At 44.2% G+C, this 21604-nt stretch overlaps 1 pseudogene; it reads left to right on the top strand.

The window, feature by feature from the left end:
• Positions 1–21304, top strand: part of LOC121845199 — a 75404-nt pseudogene extending 54100 nt beyond the window's left edge.
• Positions 21305–21604: the final 300 nt, after the last annotated feature.

Raw genomic sequence — 21604 nt, 5'->3', positions numbered from 1 at the left:
GTTGTAGAATAGAAAGTCTCTTTTCTGAATTTTGATAATAAGTGGTATCGGCCTCATTCTGCTCTGCATGCATTATTTGGTGTTTTACGTTGTACACTGAGGATATATTAGCCGAATTCTTCATGGAGTCTCAATTTGGTGTTTGTCCTATTTTTGTGAATTCTTGGTTGGGGACCAAACCCCAGACCTCACAACCATAAAGGGCAATGAATCCTATAACTGATTCAGGTATTTTTTAGCCAGATCCTAATTGGTATGTAACATTTTATGTTCCTTTTGATGGCATAGAATGCCCTTCTTGCCTTGTCTCTCAGCTCGTTCACAGCTTTGTGGAGGTTACCTGTGGCACTGATATTTATATCATTTTTTGTTTGCTTTATGGCAACGGTGTCTATATGGAATTTGTATTTGTGGTCCTGGAAACTGGACCTTTTCTGGAACACCACTATGTTTTCTCTATCTGATGATAAACCAGAGGAGGCCATGAAAACAGATCCCAGCATGCTTGTCCCAGTCTGCAGAACACACACACACAATTACCCTCAACTCACACACACACACACACACACCGCTGCCTCAGTAACACACACACACACCGTTGCCTCAGTAACACAGGGGATTATTACGTAATACAGCCAGTGGGAAAAACAATTAGCTGCCTGACCTCTGTCTCTCCTTTCCTTTCTTCTTCTTCTCCTCTCTCTTTCTCTTTCTCCCTCCCCTCAGATTGAGCAATGGGAGAACTGTGTGTGACAGAAACACACACACATTCTCTATTTGAGGGCAGAACTTCTAAGCACAGAGTCTCAGGGACACAGCAATTGCGTTACTTCAGACTGACCTTACCAAACTATTTTCATTATGATGACTAGTTTTGTTTAGGCCCATGACTATAGTTACACATAATGTCATGTTAATGCATAGCCTCACAGATATGAATAGACTTTGTGTTGTGGTTCTCCTGTAATTACTTTTAACACCTAATGAGATTGTGTCTGATTTTAAAAACTCCTAACTGTTGACCTGTTGATGACCTCTTATCTGACCCTTTACCTGAGGGCCACGCCCCCAAGGTGAGACCCGGCGATGTCAGTTAAACTGGCCGTGTTGGTTACACTACTGTCACCGTGACAATACCTTGTACTCATGACATCAGCAATGTGCTACTGCTGAGGGCACGTTCACTCTATGATGATTTGTTTGCCATGATGTCACTAGCGGTTGTAACGTGTTCTGTACTATTCTGTGCACTTAGTGTCTTTACAGAAAATGTTACAACCCTTTCTCCAGTTTTACTTGAGGAGGAATACTTGCCATGGAAAGTGCAATGACAAGCTTGACTTTCAGGAATAATCTTAGGAAAACTCATATTACATTTTTGGTATTTTTATGGCCTAAAGGTGAGTGTGCGAGGCGTCTGTGATTTATTTTTTCAATGCATGGTTTTGAATTATAATGACCTAACCGAAGCCGGAAGGGCGGGTTGTCCGCTTTGATGCCTCACTCAATTACAACGTATCTCACCTTTTTGAACTGGAAGAGGTAGCTAAGTGTTGAGGCTTTACCATACATGGTACATTAGACCAATTCATCCACTAATGGAAACACAACATCACTATGAGATATGGACTATCCTGCTAGCATACAGCCTGTCCTTTCCACCCGCCTCGCTCTGTCAGCCCGCCCGCTTCTGGGCTGTTTTCCACTTTAGTCGAATGTTTCCATATACAGTATGTGTGTATCACAGGTGGCTACTTAGGGGAGGACGGCTCATAGTAAAACCATGTGTTTGATCTGTCGGATACCATTCCATTCATTCCGTTCCAGCCATTACTATGAGCCTAATGAAGGTGTTTATGGTTTTCAGGACACACTGCATACACTAACCTTTAGGGCTCATAAGAAATGTGATCCTCTTCTCCAGAGGATATTGGGTTAGCATTAATCCCCTTATGGAAATCATACAGCTGAATACATCGATGACAACACACACACACACATTAGGGATTCCCCTACTAGGTTACAGATAAAGCATCACCACACGCACACATGCACGCAGACACACACACACACACACACACAGTCTTGTAAAACTAACCTTGTGGGGACACCCAATTCAGGACCATTCAATATCCTATTTTTCCTTACACCTAAACCTAACCCTAACATTAACCCGATAACCTAACCTTAACCCCAAAACTAACCCTAGCTCCTAACCCTAAACTAACCCTAAAACTAACCCTAGCTCCTAACCCAAACCCCAAAACTAACCCTAGCTCCTAACCCAAACCCCAAAACTAACTCTAGCTCCTAACCCCAAAAACCCCAAAAACTAGCTAACCTAAAACCCCTAAAACTAACCCTCCTAACCCTAAAACTAACCCTAGCTCCTAACCCTAAAACTAAAACTAACCCTAGCTCCTAACCCTAAAACTAACCCTAGCTCCTAACCCTAACCCCAAAACTAATCCTAAAACTAACCCCAGCTCCTAACCCTAACCCCAAAACTAACCCTAGCTTCTAACCCTAGCTCTAACCGCAAACCTAATTCTAACCCTAACACTAATTCTAACCTTAACCCCCTAGAAATAGCATTTGACCTTGTGGGGACCAACAAACTGTCCCCAGTTGGTCAAATTAGTTTACTATTCTTGTGGGGGACTTCTGGTTCTTCTTCTGGTCCCCACAAGTATAGTTAAACACGTCCACACACACACACTTATGATATACCACATTCACACACACATTCACTTCACACACACTGGCTGGCACAGTCCTGAGTAGTGATACTAGACAGAGAGTCAATGGTCCTTGGTAGTGACAGGGTTAACAGTAGTCATGATCCAACTATCCCAGCAGTCTCTTAGTGAATAATTCAACAACAGCACTGATCTCATTTCATCAACCACAAACACACGTACACAGCCAGTGGTCACATTTGAGAAAACACACACACACATTGACACATGCTCCATCATAATCTTACTCACACACACCACATACTGTACAGACACACACACACCACATACTGTACAGACACACACACTCAGGGCAGGTTGACGTTTATTGGGATGAGTCTTGTCCTTGAGGCAGGACTGGGGGCCTCATACAGAGACACACACATCACACAGGCAGGCAGGCAGGCAGGCAAGAAAGCATACCAGGGCCTAGTTCTGTTCTAATACCAGGGCCTAGGTCTGTTCTAATACCAGGGCCTAGGTCTGTTCTAATACCAGGGCCTAGTTCTGTTCTAATACCAGGGCATAGTTCTGTTCTAATACCAGGGCATAGTTCTGTTCTAATACCAGGGCATAGTTCTGTTCTAATACCAGGGCATAGTTCTGTTCTAATACCAGGGCCTAGGTCTGTTCTAATACCAGGGCCTAGGTCTGTTCTAATACCAGGGCCTAGGTCTGTTCTAATACCAGGGCCTAGTTCTATTATAATATTATAATACCAGGGCCTAGTTCTGTTCTAATACCAGGGCATAGTTCTGTTCTAATACCAGGGCATAGTTCTGTTCTAATACCAGGGCCTAGTTCTGTTCTAATACCAGGGCATAGTTCTGTTCTAATACCAGGGCCTAGTTCTGTTCTAATACCAGGGCCTAGGTCTGTTCTAATACCAGGGCCTAGGTCTGTTCTAATACCAGGGCCTAGTCTATTATAATACCAGGGCCTAGTCTATTATAATACCAGGGCCTAGTCTGTTCTAATACCAGGGCCTAGTTCTGTTCTAATACCAGGGCCTAGTTCTATTCTAATACCAGGACCTAGTTCTATCCTAATACCAGGGCCTTGAGTTCTTCCTGGTCAGGTCATGTGGTCAGGAAAAACTCCTGACCCTACTTACAGTGCAGTACAGTACTTATACTGTTTCCTGACAATGTGACTTGACCAGGAAAAGCCCTGCACTCAGCCTGACTATGTTGTATGGATATCATGAAGGTAGAAAACATTGTTTGGATTTTCCTTTAGGAATCATTAGAATTTATGCCTGTTTGTTTCCAATGGCCGTGTTCAGAACAGAAACGTAGCTCACACATATTGGAATGGGATTGGAGAATGTCATTCTGTACAGAGTTCCTAAACAGAACACTTGATTTTCGAAAACAAGGTTTGAGTTCTCACCCTGAAGTGATTTCCTGATTATAGGCTTGTTTGCCGACAGAAGGGAAAAAGCAAAAACTCGATTTTGTTCTGTTTCTCATCAAAATATCTAAAAGCCACTGATTCCCATCTTTTCTACAGTGATAACGTTGGAATAGTCCATTTTTCCCTCATAAATAGGGGTGGAGGTTGAAAACTGCCTAACCCCACCTGAAAAAGAACTAATGAAACTACCACATGAACACTGGCTTTATATCCATCCATAATTACAGATATCATCATTAACCTAGATAGGAAATACCTCTTATTCTTGTTCCCAGTTGGCTCCAAAACTCCCACACTGTTGCCAAGTGGAGTTGGAGGAGTGAAGCCTGGAGGGCGGCCATATTTGGCAGTGTTGTGATTTATATTCTCTATCTCTGCTGGCTGTCAGCTCAACTAACCAGTCCTTCCACACCCGCCACAGGTGTGAGAGTGACTATAACTGAAAGATGTTGTAACACCAAGCTCAGTGCAGTACACCACATGTAACAACCACTTCTTTAATGTTTGTATAAGGTACATCGTCTCATAATGATCGTGTCATAACATACATTGTCTCATAATGATCTTGTCATAACATACATCGTCTCATAATGATCTTGTCATAACATACATCGTCTCATAATGATTGTGTCAAAGCATACATCGCCTCATAATGATCGTCATAACATACATCGTCATAACATACATCGTCTGATCGTGTCATAACATACATCGCCTCATAATGATCGTGTCATAACATACATCGATCGTGTCATAACATACATCGTCTCATAACATACATACATCGCCTCATAATGATCGTGTCATAACATACATCGTCTCATAATGATCGTGTCATAACATACATCATGTCATAACATTGATTATTTTCCTTTGTTTACTTCTCCTCTGTTTTTCCTCCTTTCCTTTAATATATGTTATCTTGCCCTTCAGAAACAGGAGAAAACAATCACAAGAACGGCTGTTGGTGTACTGACATTTGATCATTGCCATCTGGCTTGCAGAAACAGAGAAATCCCATTTAGATATCCAGTATTGTCAGAGTTGTTATGACCACTTGGATTGGACAGATCCTCAGAAGGCTTCTCATATCTTCCAAGTCCCTTCTTGTTAACTGATGCATTGTTTTTCCTCCAAGCCAATCACCACTCTTTAATAAGACGTCTCCCGTTTCGCTGCACCTCAGCCTAGATTGGCCCTCACAGATGGTGCTGGCTAAGGTAGAGCGAAGAGGGCCTTTGGCACAGAAAGAGGAAGACACACACACGTACATAGGGACGATGACATGGGCCACCCTCCAGGGGGTGATTAGTGCTGTGTGGACGGGCATCTAGAGGCAGTCAGAGGTTAGCTTGGCAGGGACGACCGTCTCTCCTCTCTAATGTCTACCAGCAGGGCTGTTCACACTGTCTATCTTACTCTCAGACCTTCCAGAACTCACTCACTCTCGCTCTCTGTTTCAACTCTCTTGTTTCTTCTTTCATACACAACCTCTCTCTTTCTTCTCAACTTTTTCTCTCCATCTCTCTCTCTACCTCTCTCCCTCTTTCCTCTCTTTATATCCTCTCTTTCGCTCAATCTCTTTCTATGTGGATCCAGGACAGATCCCTGGGTGCTATGTATTATTATTCCTCCTGGCCTTGCGGTCACTTCCAGCTTTTCTGCCAATAAGAATTAATTTGAATGAAATCAGTCTGAATCATTCCATTGTATTCCACATCAGGCCTGGGTGACTTTCTTAGGGCATCCTTCCCGGAACGCTGTTGGTTTAAGCAATTTTATGGAATTCTGTCCATGAAATGGGCCATGTTTTATATTTTGGTGTTGAGGAGAGAGAGATTTAGTAAGTATTAAAACAGATTTTCCCTCCCCTATTAGATATCTACCTCGTAATACTTCTAAAAGTGACATCATACATCTGCGTACTCCTTCCATCCCACACCCATCCCTCCCTCCTTGTCTCCCTCTATGCCCAGCGAATGGCCGACCATTGTTGTCGTCCCTCCATATGAGCCAACATAGTGCACCACACCCTATGTGTCTGTCTGCTAAAAATACCTTGGCAGGACTGGATGTATTGTTTGATGACAGGCGATGTATAATGCAGATATTGTGTGATAGTACACACGCACACACACTGATAACGTGTGGCAGTTATGTGTTCTTCATTGGGTGTTTGAGGGATAGGGTCCCATATGGGGGTTAGCCCAGACCCCCTACACCCCTTTACCACTCCTTATCACCCCACAGTGGAGGTGAGGTTACACCATGTCATTAATAACAATTACTCTGTCACCAGTGACACGTATTGTTAGTGAATGAACCTAGATGTCAGAAGTGTACGTACTGGTAGCGAATTCAGGTGCAGGAGAGCAGGGATTTGTAAACAGGCGCACACTTTATTTAGGCAAAAGTGCAAAACGCGCAAAACCGTCACAAGAATTATGTTTAACAATAAACATCTTCATGAAAAATAACACGGAAAAAACAGTCTGGTCAACAATACACACGTAACAAACAATCTCACACAAAGACATGATGGGGAACAGGGGAATAAATACATGTAGATTGATTGGGGAATGAAAACCAGGTGTGCAGGGAACAAGACAAAACAAATGGATACATGAAAAATGGAGCGGCGATGGCTAGAAAGCCGGTAACGTTGATCACCGAACGCCGCCCGAACAAGGAGAGGAGCCGACTTCGGCTGAAGTCATGACACTAGATGCTCATTGTGACGTTTTACACAGATACTCAACACAACATGTACTCCGATTCCCATGTACAGTGTAGTCTACAGTCTTAGAAAAAGGTGCTATATAGAACCTAAAAGGGTTCTTCAGCTAGAACCGTTTTAGTTCCAGGTTCCTTTCCACCGAGGGCTCTACATCAAACACAAAAAGGGTTCTACCTGGAACCAAAAAGGGTTATCCTGGAACCAAAAAGGGTTATCCTGGAACCAAAAAGGGTTATCCTATGGGGACAGCTGAAGAACTTGTTTGAAACCCTTTTATCTCAGATTGCATATCACTGTCCTGTTATGTGGTGTTGAGATGAGTTAGTTTTATACAAAGGAAGGTCTTTGTTGGAGATATGTGTCTGTGGTTGAGGTGAGGTACTTAAAGTTCAAATCATTGACATTACAACTATAGACTCAAGTTGAACTGTATAGAGCAGCTGCTGTCAGTGTTTTTTCCACTGATAGGCTAGCAGTGTTAAGGAGATTACAGGCCTACATACAGTATGGACATTCCTGTGGTGTGATAACTATTTGATTTCTTTGACAGTCATCTTACTGTAATAACTTCAGGATGATCTGTCACGGAAGATCATATGGCCTTAGTACATGTGCTGGTGTTGTACATACTATAGTGGGTATCTTCAATCTGTTCTGCTTCTGACTCAAGTTAAACAGAATATACAGTAGATAGTTCTGTAGGGGATATACAGTAGATCTTCAATCTGTTCTGCTTCTGACTCAAGTTGAACTGGATATACAGTAGATAGGTAGGGGTCGTATCTTCAATCTGTTCTGCTTCTACTCATAACTGGATATACAGTAGATAGGTAGGGTCGTATCTTCAATCTGTTCTGCTTCTGACTCAAGTTGAACTGGATATACAGTAGATAGGTAGGGGTCGATCTTCAATCTGTTCTGCTTCTCTGACTCAAGTTGAACTGGATATACAGTAGATAGGTAGGGGTCGTATCTTCAATCTGTTCTGCTTCTCTGACTCAAGTTGAACTGAGGGGTCGTACTGTTCTGCTTCTGACTCATTGAACTGGATATACAGTAGATAGGTAGGGGTCATATCTTCAATCTGTTCTGCTTCTGACTCAAGTTGAACTGGATATACAGTAGATAGGTAGGGGTCGTATCTTCAATCTGTTCTGCTTCTCTGACTCAAGTTGAACTGGATATACAGTAGATAGGTAGGGGTCGTATCTTCAATCTGTTCTGCTTCTGACTCAAGTTGAACTGGATATACAGTAGATAGGTAGGGGTCGTATCTTCAATCTGTTCTGCTTCTCTGACTCAAGTTGAACTGGATATACAGTAGATAGGTAGGGGTCGTATCTTCAATCTGTTCTGCTTCTCTAACTCAAGTTGAACTGGATATACAGTAGATAGGTAGGGGTTGGGATCAAGCAGAAGACACATTTCATTTCCCTGTGATAATGGACAACAAATTAAACACATTAGTGGTGTTTGTTTGGTAGAGAACACAAACAAGCAATAAAGACTATTGGAGGGATCCAAACTTCTTCCTTCTGCACTTACATCTGACAGGACTTCTTTGAGTACTTATAGTAGTACTTATAGTACTGTATATGACTCAACTGTAGATGATATTGTGTATCTTTCTCTCTGTTCACTACAGGAGGCTCTGGCCCATGTTAATGCCCATGCCCAGGTGGCGCGGACACCAGTGGACCCATCGGAGCTGTTCCCCAGGCTGTGCCACCTGGTGCGGGCCGAGACTGGCTACGGCTTCAACCTGCACAGTGAGAAGTCCCGGCCGGGCCAGTACATCCGCTCCCTGGACCCTGGGTCTCCAGCCGACCACGCCGGGCTCAGACCACAGGACAGACTCATAGAGGTGAGGAGAGAGGGGATGGGTGAAGGAGGGGAGGGGAGAGGAGAGTGGGATGGGTGGAGGAGGGGAGGATTGGTGTCGAAAGAGGGCAAGTGGTTAGAGACTGAAGAAGACGGGTGGGGGGCTGTGGAGCTCCATGAAGGGGTTTATTTTTCATGAAGGTGAGGAGGATAGGTGTGTGAGGAGGAGGCTGGGAAGAAGGGCTAGTCCAGGAGGAGAATAGAGGTGCAGGGGATTGGTGGGAGAAGGAGGAGGGAGTCTGATGTCTTAATAATCACGGAACTATGGACCAGTAGAGGCTTGGTTTGTAAACTTTAGACAAGTGGTGAGAGAGAAGGAGACAGGCTCCAATCAGCTAGTTTACATTGGTCCTAATGAGACCCTAATGAGGTGGGCTTTGAGAAATGGGGTTGGAACACCCTAATTAAGGGGGTTTATAGAACAGAGAAAGAGAGGGAGTGGGGTGATTGAACATAAGGGATACAGAGTGAGACCCCAAGAGGCATTTTACTCCCCTATGTACATGCAAATGTATGTGTGCTTGCTTGTGAATGTTTGTGCTTATCAGTGTGTGTACACAGGTGTGACCTCGTGTGGCAGAAGTCTCGATGCTCATCCTTCATGCGTGTGCAGGGCCACATGTGCCTGGTTTAACCCCTCTAACGATACCACTGCTATAACACGGCCTGAGCCCAGCCTCATCTCACACATGTTTTAGTTGAGATTAAGGAGGTCAGGCTGATAGGGGAGAGGTTATTCAGTCTGAAAGCAGGATACAGACAAGAGAGAAACATATGAGGCCTGAATGTGTGGGAGAAGAAGGGATGGTGGGAAAGCAGAGGGTCAGAGATAGAGGGATAGGAGACACAGGGGAGAAGCAGACGTGTGAAACATACTGATCCTGCTCACCATACACCCTCTCAATCAGACCCCCAGACACATTCCCATGAGCCCTGACCCCAGAGCAGTACATCAGGGCCTAACAAGGCCACACAGGGCCAAAACAGGGTCAGACAGGGCCAAATACAGGGTCAGGCAGGGCCAAATACAGGGTCAGACAGGGCGTAAAATACACTGCATCAAAAACACAGGGTCAAACAGAATCTAGCTTGGTTTAACTAAACCTAACCTGGCTCGTAGCGTTACCATGACGTTACCATGGCGTTGTGGTGAAAACACAAGGCTGGAAACAGTAAAAACAGTGTAATATGGCAGGCAGAGCAGTTGGATACAGTAGACCCCAACAGGGTCAAAGAGAGACTCACACACACATGCACGGCTATACCATTCCAGTCCTGCCCATACAGTACGAGTAACACGGACGGCTGTACACACCCTGGCACTAGAGGGAGGAGTTGCTTTCAATGCTTTGATGTGCCTCTGTCTGTCCAGCAACAGGAAACAGGGAGAGTGATCTGTAGCTATGGGAGCTAGCTTCCTGTGTCTGTTAGATGACAATAACAGGCCAGGTCACTCCCTGTCTATGTGCTCTATGGTCCAGAAATAGGTTTTATCATGTTTATATAGAGACTAAAGAGTCCCTGCCCTGCACCCGAAGACACACATCCAGAGAGAGACAGAGAGACAGAGAGACCTCGATATTCTGCACAGATTCTGTCAGACCTGGGCCCTGACAGTAAATCTCAGTAAGACAAAAATGATGGTGTTCCAAAAAAGGTCCAGTTCCTAATAAAGCCCCTTAAATTGAAATGTAATTGACAGAGATGACAGAGATACCCTTCCCTGAACCTGAATACACACGCCCAGGGAGAGAGACGGCAGGGTAGCCTAGTGGTGAGAGTGTTGGACTAGTAACTGAAAGGTTGCAAGTTCGAATCCCCGAGCTGACAAGGTACAAATCTGTCGTTCTACCCCTGAACCCACTGTTCCTAGGCCGTCATTGAAAATAAGAATTTGTTCTTAACTGACTTGCCTAGTAAAATAAAGGTAAAAATTTAAAAATTTAAAAGACAGATACCCTTCCCTGAATACACACGCCCAGGGAGAGAGACAGATATACCCTGCCCTGAACCTGAACCTGAATACACACACCCAGAGAGAGAGACAGAGATACCCTTCCCTGAACCTGAATACACACGCCCAGGGAGAGAGACAGAGATACCCTTCCCTGAACCTGAATACACACGCCCAGGGAGAGAGACAGAGATGCCCTGCCCTGAACCTGAATACACACACGCCCAGGGAGAGAGAGACAGAGACAGATGGCTACACAGGACAGTAAATACAATGGGCTCCATTGGGTTAATACAGGGTATAGTTCAATGCAGTACTGTAGGACATTCCACTGACTCCCCTCCCCACTGCTTAGATAAAGTAAGCTCTCAGAGAGGCCAAATACTTGAGACAATACAGTACTGTCTGTCTCTACTGTGCTCTTCAATTCATAACAATAGAATCTCATTCTACGTCTATGCATTACCTTCCCCAATATGTCTGCAACCAGCTGTGACATTCCACCACATCATATTCAAGAAGGTATTTGTAGATCAAGAACCTGTATTGGTGTCCTCCTCTGAACACAACAGTTAAACGCCTTGGCCTTCTCCTTTCCTGTATGAATGGGGCTCAACAGTATCAGCTGTGTTTTGACAGGACCGAGTGAAAGGGATTTCTAATGAACACAGTCTGGGTGTACAGTTTCAGCTCAGAGTGGTTTGTCTATAGTCATTGAAACCCTGTCTGTGTTAGCTAGATTAGCGCTAAGTGAAGTTACTCCCTACCCACTGATTCAGGGTCCCTATAATCAGTGGTGGAAAAAGTACCCAATTGTCATACTTGAATAAAATTAAAGATACCTTGATAGAAAAAAATGTATTATATTTTTATTTCACCTTTATTTAACCAGGTAGGCTAGTTGAGAACAAGTTCTCATTTGCAACTGCGATCTGGCCAAGATAAAGCATAGCAGTGTGAACAGACAACACAGAGATACACATGGAGTAAACAATTAACAAGTTAATAACACAGTAGAGAAAAAAGAAGTCTATATACATTGTGTGCAAAAGGCATGAAGAGGTAGGCGAATAATTACAATTTAGCAGATTAACACAGGAGTGATAAATGATCAGATGGTCATGTACAGGTAGAGATATAGGTGTGTAAAAGAGCAGAAAAGTAAATAAATATAAACCGTATGGGGATGAGGTAGGTAAAAATGGGTGGGCTATTTACCGATAGACTGAAAGTCACCCAGTAAAATACTTGAGTTAAAGTTTTTTAAACTATTTGGTTTTAAATATACTTAAGTATCAAAAGTAAATGTAATTGCTAAAATATACTTAGGTATCAAAAGTAAAAGTATAAATAATTTCACATTCCTTATATTAAGCAAACCAGATGGCACAAGTTTCTTGTTTTTAAATGTACGGATAACCAGGGGCACACTCCAACACTCAGACATAATTTACAAACGAAGCACGTGTGTTTAGTGAGTCCGCCCAGATCAGAGGCAGTAGGCATGACCAGGGATGCTCTCTTGATAAGTGCGTGGACCATTTTCCTGTCCTGCTAAGCATTGAAAATGTAATGACTACTTTTGGGTGTCAGGGAAAATGTATTAAGTAAAAGGTACATAATTTTTTTTAGGACTACAGTGGAGGAAAATTTAAAGTTGTCAAAAATATAAATAGTAAAGTACAGATACACCAAAAAACTACTTAAGTAGTACTTTAAAGTATTTTTACTTAATTACACCATATATACAAAAGTATGTGGACAACTCTTCAAATTAGTGGATTTGGCTATTTTAGCCACACCCGTTGCTGACAGGTGTATAAAATCGAGCTCACCGCCATGAAATCTCCCTAGACAAACATTGGCAGCATCATAGGATGCCACCTTTCCAACAAGTCTGTTCGTCAAATTTCTGCCCTGCTAGAGCTGCCCCGCTCAACTGTAAGTGCTGTTAATGTAAAGTGGAAACGTCTAGGAGCAACGACAGCTCAGCCACGAAGTGGTGTGCCACATAAGCTCACAGAATGGGACCGCCGAGTGCTGAAGTGTGTGGTGCGTTAAAATCATCTATCACCGGTTGCAACACTCACTACTGAGTTCCAAACTGCCTCTGGAAGCATCAGCAGCACAACAACTGTTTGTCGGGAGCTTCATAAAAATGAGTTTCCATGGCCGAGCAGTCGCACACAAGCCTAAGATCACCATGAGCAATACCAAGCGTCAGCTGGAATGGTATAAAGCTTGGACTCTGGAGCAGTGGAAACGCGTTCTCTGGAGTGATGAATCATGCTTCGCCACCTGGCAGTCTGACGGACGAATCTGGGTTTGGCGGATGGCAGGAAAACACTACCTGCCCCAATGCATAGTGCCAACGGTAAAGTTTGGTGGAGGGGGAATAATGGTCTGGGGCAGTTTTTCATGGTTTGGGCTAGGCCCCTTATTCTAGATGATTCTGGGCTTCCAACTTTGTGGCAACAGTTTGGGGAAGGCCCTTTCCTGTTTCAGCATGGCAATGCCCCAGTGCATAAAGCGACGTCCGTACAGAAATGGTTTGTCAAGATCAGTGTGGAAGAACTTGACTGGCCTGTACAGAGCCCTGACCTCAACCCCACCGAACATCTTCGGGATGAATTGGAGTGCCGACTGGAAGCCAGGCCTAATCGACCAACATCAGTGTGCAACCTCACTAATGCTCTTGTGGCTGAATGGAAGCAAGTCCACACAGCAATGTTCCAACATCTAGTGGAAAGCCTTCCCAGAAGAGTGGAGGTTGTTATAGCAGCAAAGGGGGGACCAACTCCATATCAATGCGCATGATTTTGGAATGAGATGTTCAGTGAGCAGGTGTCCACATACTTTTGGTCATTTAGTGTACTTTACATCACTGCCTATAATCATATAGGTTAGGATCAGGAGTAGGCTGATCTGGTCCTAGATCTGGGGTCAAGGACTACTTTTACCTTATGCAGTTTCCCCTATACAGGTCAGTGTCAGTAAACTGTAGTCAGTGAAGCCCTGTTTCACTCAGTCATTGGTTTGAATGCTGTGTCTGTTCGTTCTAGCTAGATTAGTGCTAAGTGGCTAGGTCACTGTACCTGCTGAAACTGCAGGCAGAGCCCCGGGGGTTTGGCCTAGGTAACCCCAGGCAGGTGTGTGGGCTCAGCGGTTGACTAGAGGATGATTATGTGTGTGTTATTCTCTGTGGCTAATGGAGGATGTCTCTGACCAAGCAACTGTGTGGCACGGTGCACTGCTTGGTCCATCTGTCAGCAGCTCATTAGCAAGGTGAAGACCCATTCTCTCTCTCACACACACACACACACACACACACACACACACACACACACACACACACACACACACACACACACACACACACACACACAAACCAATGGAAACATTCCAGGGTGTACAACCTAAGCAAGCACTGACGATTATGATTGTACCTTGAAAACGACTGCTCTGTAAAGCATTCCAACAGCACTGTATTCCAATGAAAAACAGCTTTGGACCACTGGCACTACACTGACTGTTGTATTGTGTGGGAGTCGCCTAACGAACAAGGGCCCTATTAATTAGCTTGAGTGGGCTGGATTGTTTTGTTGGATTGTGAAGGATTGCTGCTGCTATGAAACATGACACAACACCTGCTCCCCTATCCCAACACAAAGGGGGCTTGTTCCTCCTCATGCACTAGGGCTGGTATGATGAGACGAATCTCTACCAATTAGTGTGTGATGACTCCACTGAGCCTATGTTCTGACACCTACTTTAATGGCTGACAGAGACAGAGAGAGAGACAGAGCGAGAGGGACAGAGACAGAGAGAGAGACAGAGCGAGAGGGATAGACAGAGAGAGAGACAGAGCGAGAGGGATAGACAGAGAGAGAGACAGAGCGAGAGGGATAGACAGAGAGAGACAGAGCGAGAGGGACAGAGACAGAGAGAGAGACAGAGCGAGAGGGATAGACAGAGAGGGAGACAGAGCGAGAGGGACAGAGACAGAGAGAGAGACAGAGCGAGAGGGATAGACAGAGAGGGAGAGCGAGAGAAAGAATAGATAGAGATGTCAGCACCATAACAGTTATCACTGCTTAACTCTCTTTCATGCTCTTTCTTTTTTCTCTTTTTCTCTTTCACACAACTTCTCTTGGTTTTACACATTCTTTCCTCCCCTTTTTCCCTCCTCCTAGTCTCTCCCTAGCCTTAACAGGCACTAGACTTTTACATTTCCTATGTAATGTTAGTTATGAGAGAGTAGGTGGGTATCTAGCCATGCTGTTAGTGTATTAGACCAGTCTGATATCTAGTCGTGCTGTTACAGTGTATTAGACCAGTCTGAGTAGTGAGAGACAGTCTGGTAGCTAGAGTGATGTTACAGTGTATTAGACCAGTCTGGTATCTAGCAGAGCGCTGTTACAGTGTATTAGACCAGTCTGGTATCTAGCCGTGCTGTTAGTGTATTAGACCAGTCTGGTATCTAGCCAGAGCTGTTAGTGTATTAGACCAGTCTGGTACTAGCCGTGTTGTTACAGTGTATTAGACCAGTCTGACATCTAGCGTGTTGTTACAGTGTATTAGACCAGTCTGGTATCTAGCCGTGCTGTTACAGTGTATTAGACCAGTCTGGTATCTAGCCAGTGCTGTTACAGTGTATTAGACCAGTCTGGTATCTAGAGAGAGTTACAGTGTATTAGCCAGTCTGGGATCTAGACAGTGTATTAGACCAGTCTGGTATCTAGCAGTTGTTACAGTGTATTAGACCAGTCTGGTATCTAGCCGTGCTGTTACAGGGATAGACAGTCTGAGAGATCTAGACAGTGTATTAGACAGTCTGGTATCTAGCCGAGAAAGTTACAGTGATTCAGACCAGTCTGTTATCACTGTATCTAGCCGTGTTGTTACAGTGTATTAGACCAGTCTGGTATCTAGCCGTGCTGTTACAGTGTATTAGACCAGTCTGGTATCTAGCCGTAGCTGTTAACAGTGTATTAGACCAGTCTGGTTCTAGCCGTGCTGTTACAGTGTATTAGACCAGTCTGGTATCTAGCCATGCTGTTAGTGTATTAGACCAGTCTGATATCTAGTCGTGCTGTTACAGTGTATTAGACCAGTCTGGTATCTAGCCGTGCTGTTACAGTGTATTAGACCAGTCTGGTATCTAGCCGTGTTGTTACAGTGTATTAGACCAGTCTGGTATCTAGTCGTGCTGTTACAGTGTATTAGACCAGTCTGGTATCTAGCCGTGCTGTTACAGTGTATTAGACCAGTCTGGTATCTAGCCGTGCTGTTACAGTGTATTAGACCAGTCTGGTATCTAGCCGTGCTGTTACAGTGTATTAGACCAGTCTGGTATCTAGCCGTGCTGTTACAGTGTATTAGACCAGTCTGGTATCTAGCTGTGTTGTTACAGTGTATTAGACCAGTCTGGTATCTAGTCGTGCTGTTACAGTGTATTAGACCAGTCTGGTATCTAGCCGTGCTGTTACAGTGTATTAGACCAGTCTGGTATCTAGCCGTGCTGTTACAGTGTATTAGACCAGTCTGGTATCTAGCCGTGCTGTTACAGTGTATTAGACCAGTCTGGTATCTAGCCGTGCTGTTACAGTGTATTAGACCAGTCTGGTATCTAGCCGTGTTGTTACAGTGTATTAGACCAGTCTGGTATCTAGCCGTGCTGTTACAGTGTATTAGACCAGTCTGGTATCTAGCCGTGCTGTTACAGTGTATTAGACCAGTCTGGTATCTAGCCGTGCTGTTACAGTGTATTAGACCAGTCTGGTATCTAGCCGTGCTGTTACAGTGTATTAGACCAGTCTGGTATCTAGCCGTGCTGTTACAGTGTATTAGACCAGTCTGGTATCTAGCTGTGTTGTTACAGTGTATTAGACCAGTCTGGTATCTAGCCATGCTGTTACAGTGTATTAGACCAGTCTGGTATCTAGCCATGCTGTTACAGTGTATTAGACCAGTCTGGTATCTAGCCATGCTGTTACAGTGTATTAGACCAGTCTGGTATCTAGCCATGCTGTTACAGTGTATTAGACCAGTCTGGTATCTAGCCGTGCTGTTACAGTGTATTAGACCAGTCTGGTATCTAGCCGTGCTGTTACAGTGTATTAGACCAGTCTGGTATCTAGCCGTGCTGTTACAGTGTATTAGACCAGTCTGGTATCTAGCCGTGCTGTTACAGTGTATTAGACCAGTCTGGTATCTTGCCGTGCTGTTACAGTGTATTAGACCAGTCTGGTATCTAGCCGTGCTGTTACAGTGTATTAGACCAGTCTGGTATCTAGCCGTGCTGTTACAGTGTATTAGACCAGTCTGGTATCTAGCCATGCTGTTAGTGTATTAGACCAGTCTGGTATCTAGCCGTGCTGTTACAGTGTATTAGACCAGTCTGGTATCTAGCCGTGCTGTTACAGTGTATTAGACCAGTCTGGTATCTAGCCGTGTTGTTACAGTGTATTAGACCAGTCTGGTATCTAGCCGTGCTGTTACAGTGTATTAGACCAGTCTGTGTCACAACCAACTCCTACTGCCCTCACTTCATAAGCAGCAGCGTTACTGAATTTTAAAACAAAATCCCCCTCAGGACACTGATACCTGAAACCCACACTATTGGTTCAGCAGAAGCTAGGCATCAATATTTGATGGTGTACCAACGTTAAGGCAGGCAGCATCGTGCAAAGCTACAGTACTCGCTGAATAGAGTTAATGGAACACACAGGAGTCTGTGGAAAGTCACAGGGAGAAACTCTCCAACAGAAACTTGCTGATGTGTTAGTGACTGAGGTGGAGGTGTGAGTGCTTCTTCTTACCTTTCAGACACTCTCGCTCCCCTCACACACCCCCCCTCACTCTTTTCCAGCTGAATTCACAAGTTGCCGAACCAATAAAAGAGGGTTTACTGTGACCAAAGAGAGAGAGAAAGTGTTTGAAAAGGAAACAAATAAATGATGTTCTACTGTTAGAGCCCATTAGCTTACATGCTCGTTCCATCCTTGTTGTACTGGGGTATGGAATGTAAAGGTATTCTGTTCAGTTTGTACGTCATTGAGGAAGGAATGCAGAATATTCTCTCTATGTTGCAAAAATGTGTGTCTGATTCCTCACAGGTTTTGTCCTCACTCTTCATTGAGTCCGGTGGGAAATGATCGTTTTGGTGCATAGTACCCTCTACTGTTTGGATCACGTAACGGTTTGCGTATTCAGTTGATCCTTGTCTGAATAAATAAGTATTTTAGTTTAGGCTATACCATAGTTTTGGACAGTTGTGAATGTGTTCTCTAAAACGCTGGGTCAGGTAAAGAGAATGTTGTTGGATTGAGACTGGTGACCTGCTGCACTGGTCCAATGTGGACGAATCAGAAATCAACTGTAAGTCAACCAGTGTAAAGTCTGCACACCAGTAATGACAGACGACCGACCAACCAACATCACTAGTGTGCTTTTTTTAGAACTTGTTTTGGATACTTAGTTGTTCCTGTCTGAACCAGCAGCAGGATCTACAGTTCACTGTTTCTTTCCTACTGTATCCATATTCACAACCAGACAGCCTTGAACGTCTGTCAGACATTGAAACATTGAGACAGTGACGAGGCCAGATCACAGAGTCAGACAACAGTATAGATGGAGACATCTAACATCACTCACCCATAACACCCTTTCTTCCCCTCTCTCTCCCTTCTCTCCTTTCAGGTGAATGGGGTGAACGTGGAGGGCATGCGTCATGCGGAGGTCGTGGCCTTCGTAAAGAGAGGAGGAGATGAGACCAGGCTCCTGGTGGTGGACCCTGACACAGACCATCACTTTAAGAAGATGGGCGTCACCCCATTGGCCAGCCACGTTAAAGGTAGGCCTACGCCCTTGTTTATCTGTAAAACAGAATATTTATTTCAAGTGTACTCTTATAAACCATGCCAAAGGCACAGTACAGCTCGGGTCAAGTCTCTAGTCTAATTGTACATCTACATTTTACAGTTGCATATTGAGAAGGCAGTAATGGTGTTGATGATCCTAATCTAGAGTGAAATGTTACGGTGTTGTTCATCAAAACCAGCATCAGATTACTGACCTCCAAATCTGAGCCTGTAATTCTGTGTGTTGGGTGAAGCTGCCCGTAGGGGGATCACTAATGGTTCAGGTTAGGGGGGGATAGAGAAGCTGATCCTAGATCTGGTTAGAGCCTGTAATTCTGGGTGTTGGGTGAAGCTGCCCGTAGGGGGATCACTAATGGTTCAGGTTAGGATTGGGGGAGGAAAGGGTAGAGAAGCTGATCCTAGATCTGTACGTAGAGCCTGTAATTCTGGGTGTTGGGTGAAGCTGCCCGTAGGGGGGATCACTAATGGTTCAGGTTAGGATTGGGGGGGAGGAAAGGGTAGAGAAGCTGATCCTAGATCTGTACGTAGAGCGTAATTCTGACCCTTCTTTCCCAGACTTTGACGGTCCGTCCATATCCAACGGCTCCCCCAGTCCTCAGATCAACGGCAGCTTCACCAGCAGCTCCATCCAGTCACACCACTCTGACCTAAGCAGTCCAGACAACAGCCTGCAGGTGAGACGTGTGTGTGTGTGTGTGTGTGTGTGTGTGTGTGTGTGTGTGTGTGTGTACAAACATGCAATAAAGCGTGCAAGGTGTGTGTATGTGTGTCTGCATGCGTGTGTAGACTATATTGGAGTGTACAGTATATAACCTCTTGTTATTTCATATAACACATGTATCACATTAACACAGATATGATCAGAATTACACATCAGGGTTCTATTTCAATTCATTACATTCAGGAAGTAAACTGAGGTCTACCAATGTTACCATTCCCACATTTGACCAATTCCAAATCAGAGCAAATTAGAAGAATTGGAATTCCCGTTTACTTCCTGAATTGAAATTGAATTGAAATCGAATTGACCTCAATCCTGCCATGCGTGTGTATGTCATCCACACTATAACTACCAAGTAGTCTCTGATATTAATGTCTGTCTGTATCTAGCTGGGAGAGGACGAGGCCAGCCGTCTGATGGACCCGTTTGCTGAGATCGGCCTGCTCCTGAGTCCCACTGCGGCTGAGGCCAAAGAGAAGGCACACGCCAAGAGAGCCAAGAAGAGAGCCCCTCAGATGGACTGGGACAAAAACACCAGCTCTTCAGCAACTTCTGAACTTTTCTGCCACCCAATGAGAGAAGCAGAAAGACTGTCGAATTTGACATTTCTGTAACTTACCTTCAACATTCCTACATTCCAACATTCCTAATATGCAGATAGAATGTTGTTCTTTGAGCGTTGGCCATCCAACACCCACTCCCCCCTGCTTCCAAAATGGACGGGATGGAATGATGGACATCTCATCCTTTACCCCTCCTTCAATCCTCCCTTCTTCCACCCTTCTCTATACCCTCATCCCACCCAGAGAGCTTGTCTGCTGGACTGGACTGGAATAAGAGACTCCAGCTTCTTTTGAATCCTCCCGTCATCATCAGTCTTTCCCTAAACCATCCAATGTCCCTCCTCTTCTACCACTAACTCCCACCTCCTCTTCTACCACTAACTCCCACCTCCTCTGAGGACTGCTCTGGAGAGAGGAGGCACTTATTTTTGGATTTAGAAAGTCGAAAAGCACCATGATAGGTGTTAGCCAGCCCAGCTATAAGGAGTATGGGGAATATGGACTATGTGAGAAGTTTGTGAACACTGTGACCTGATCTTAAACATTGGGGTTTGTTTTGACCCTGTAAGAGAAGGAACGTACGCCCAAAGATGGATAAAACTCTTCCTCCCATGATCCTCCTGTGATTTTATTGTGTGATCGATGCGCCTCAGACGACTCAAGGATTCACTCACCAGGAAAAGCACAAACTGGAGGCTGAATAGCATTGCTTCTGTATCATCTCTGTTTGTATTTGTATCACAGCATCTGTTTTCTCACAATGTCATAACATTTCCACTTTGCTCCCTATGTTGGATATGAACTGGTATTCATAGATGGTGTTAACAATGCATAGACAATCAAAAGCCTTACTCCACCCATCCCTCCCTCTCAATATGATAGCATTTAAGATACATTGACTAAATGCATGCATACATGCACACACACAAGCCCCCTATGATTCTCTAGCCTATAGGTCTGCTTCACTCATTCTAAGGCAGTTTTAGTTTATTTAAGGGACCCTTATCTTTATGACATCAATGACATCCTCTCCACTATTTCATATCCCAATGTCCCCGACATAGAAATAGAATTACAAGAATGGGAATTCCTCAATCAAGTTAAGAGTGAATAGAGCAAGCGTTGAGTTTTTTTACACTGCCTGTCTAGTACACCAGGGGGTGCTAATAAGACACACAGCAACATGAAGCCACTCCAGTACACTGCTCAGAGATGTATGAGGATTGGGACATGAATGTACCATAGCAGGAGAAGATAGTCTGGGGATGATATGACCACTTTAAAGATGTATGAGATCTATGTAACACCTTGTAACATTTACGTAAAGCCTGCAGGTATGTGTTATTACTAGTTATGAGTATCTATCATGCTTTACCTTTTATAAGCAAATATAATGCTATATTACTTGCTACAGTATGAGCATGTATAATGCTGTATTACTTATTATGAGCATGTATAATGCTGTATTACTTGTTATGAGCATCTCCATCTATGAGCCGAACACCTTTTATATGCAAAAGTATAGATACAAATAATGTATGAAATAACAAGATGGATATTGTACGGGATTGAAAGTGAGCCCAGCGTATCAAAGAAAGCTTACATCATTCAGTGTTGATGTGATGTTGTGGTACAGTGATGACAGACTGACATAGTGCTTGTATCAGCTACTCCAGACTGGGCTGTCTTTCTGTTTCACTTCAGAAGGGAA

This window comes from Oncorhynchus tshawytscha, unplaced genomic scaffold, assembly GCF_018296145.1.
Source record: "Oncorhynchus tshawytscha isolate Ot180627B unplaced genomic scaffold, Otsh_v2.0 Un_contig_5276_pilon_pilon, whole genome shotgun sequence".
Taxonomy (NCBI): Eukaryota; Metazoa; Chordata; class Actinopteri; order Salmoniformes; family Salmonidae; genus Oncorhynchus; species Oncorhynchus tshawytscha.
Note: the sequence above shows the minus strand (reverse complement) of the source record. Positions and strands in the feature narration are given on the sequence as shown.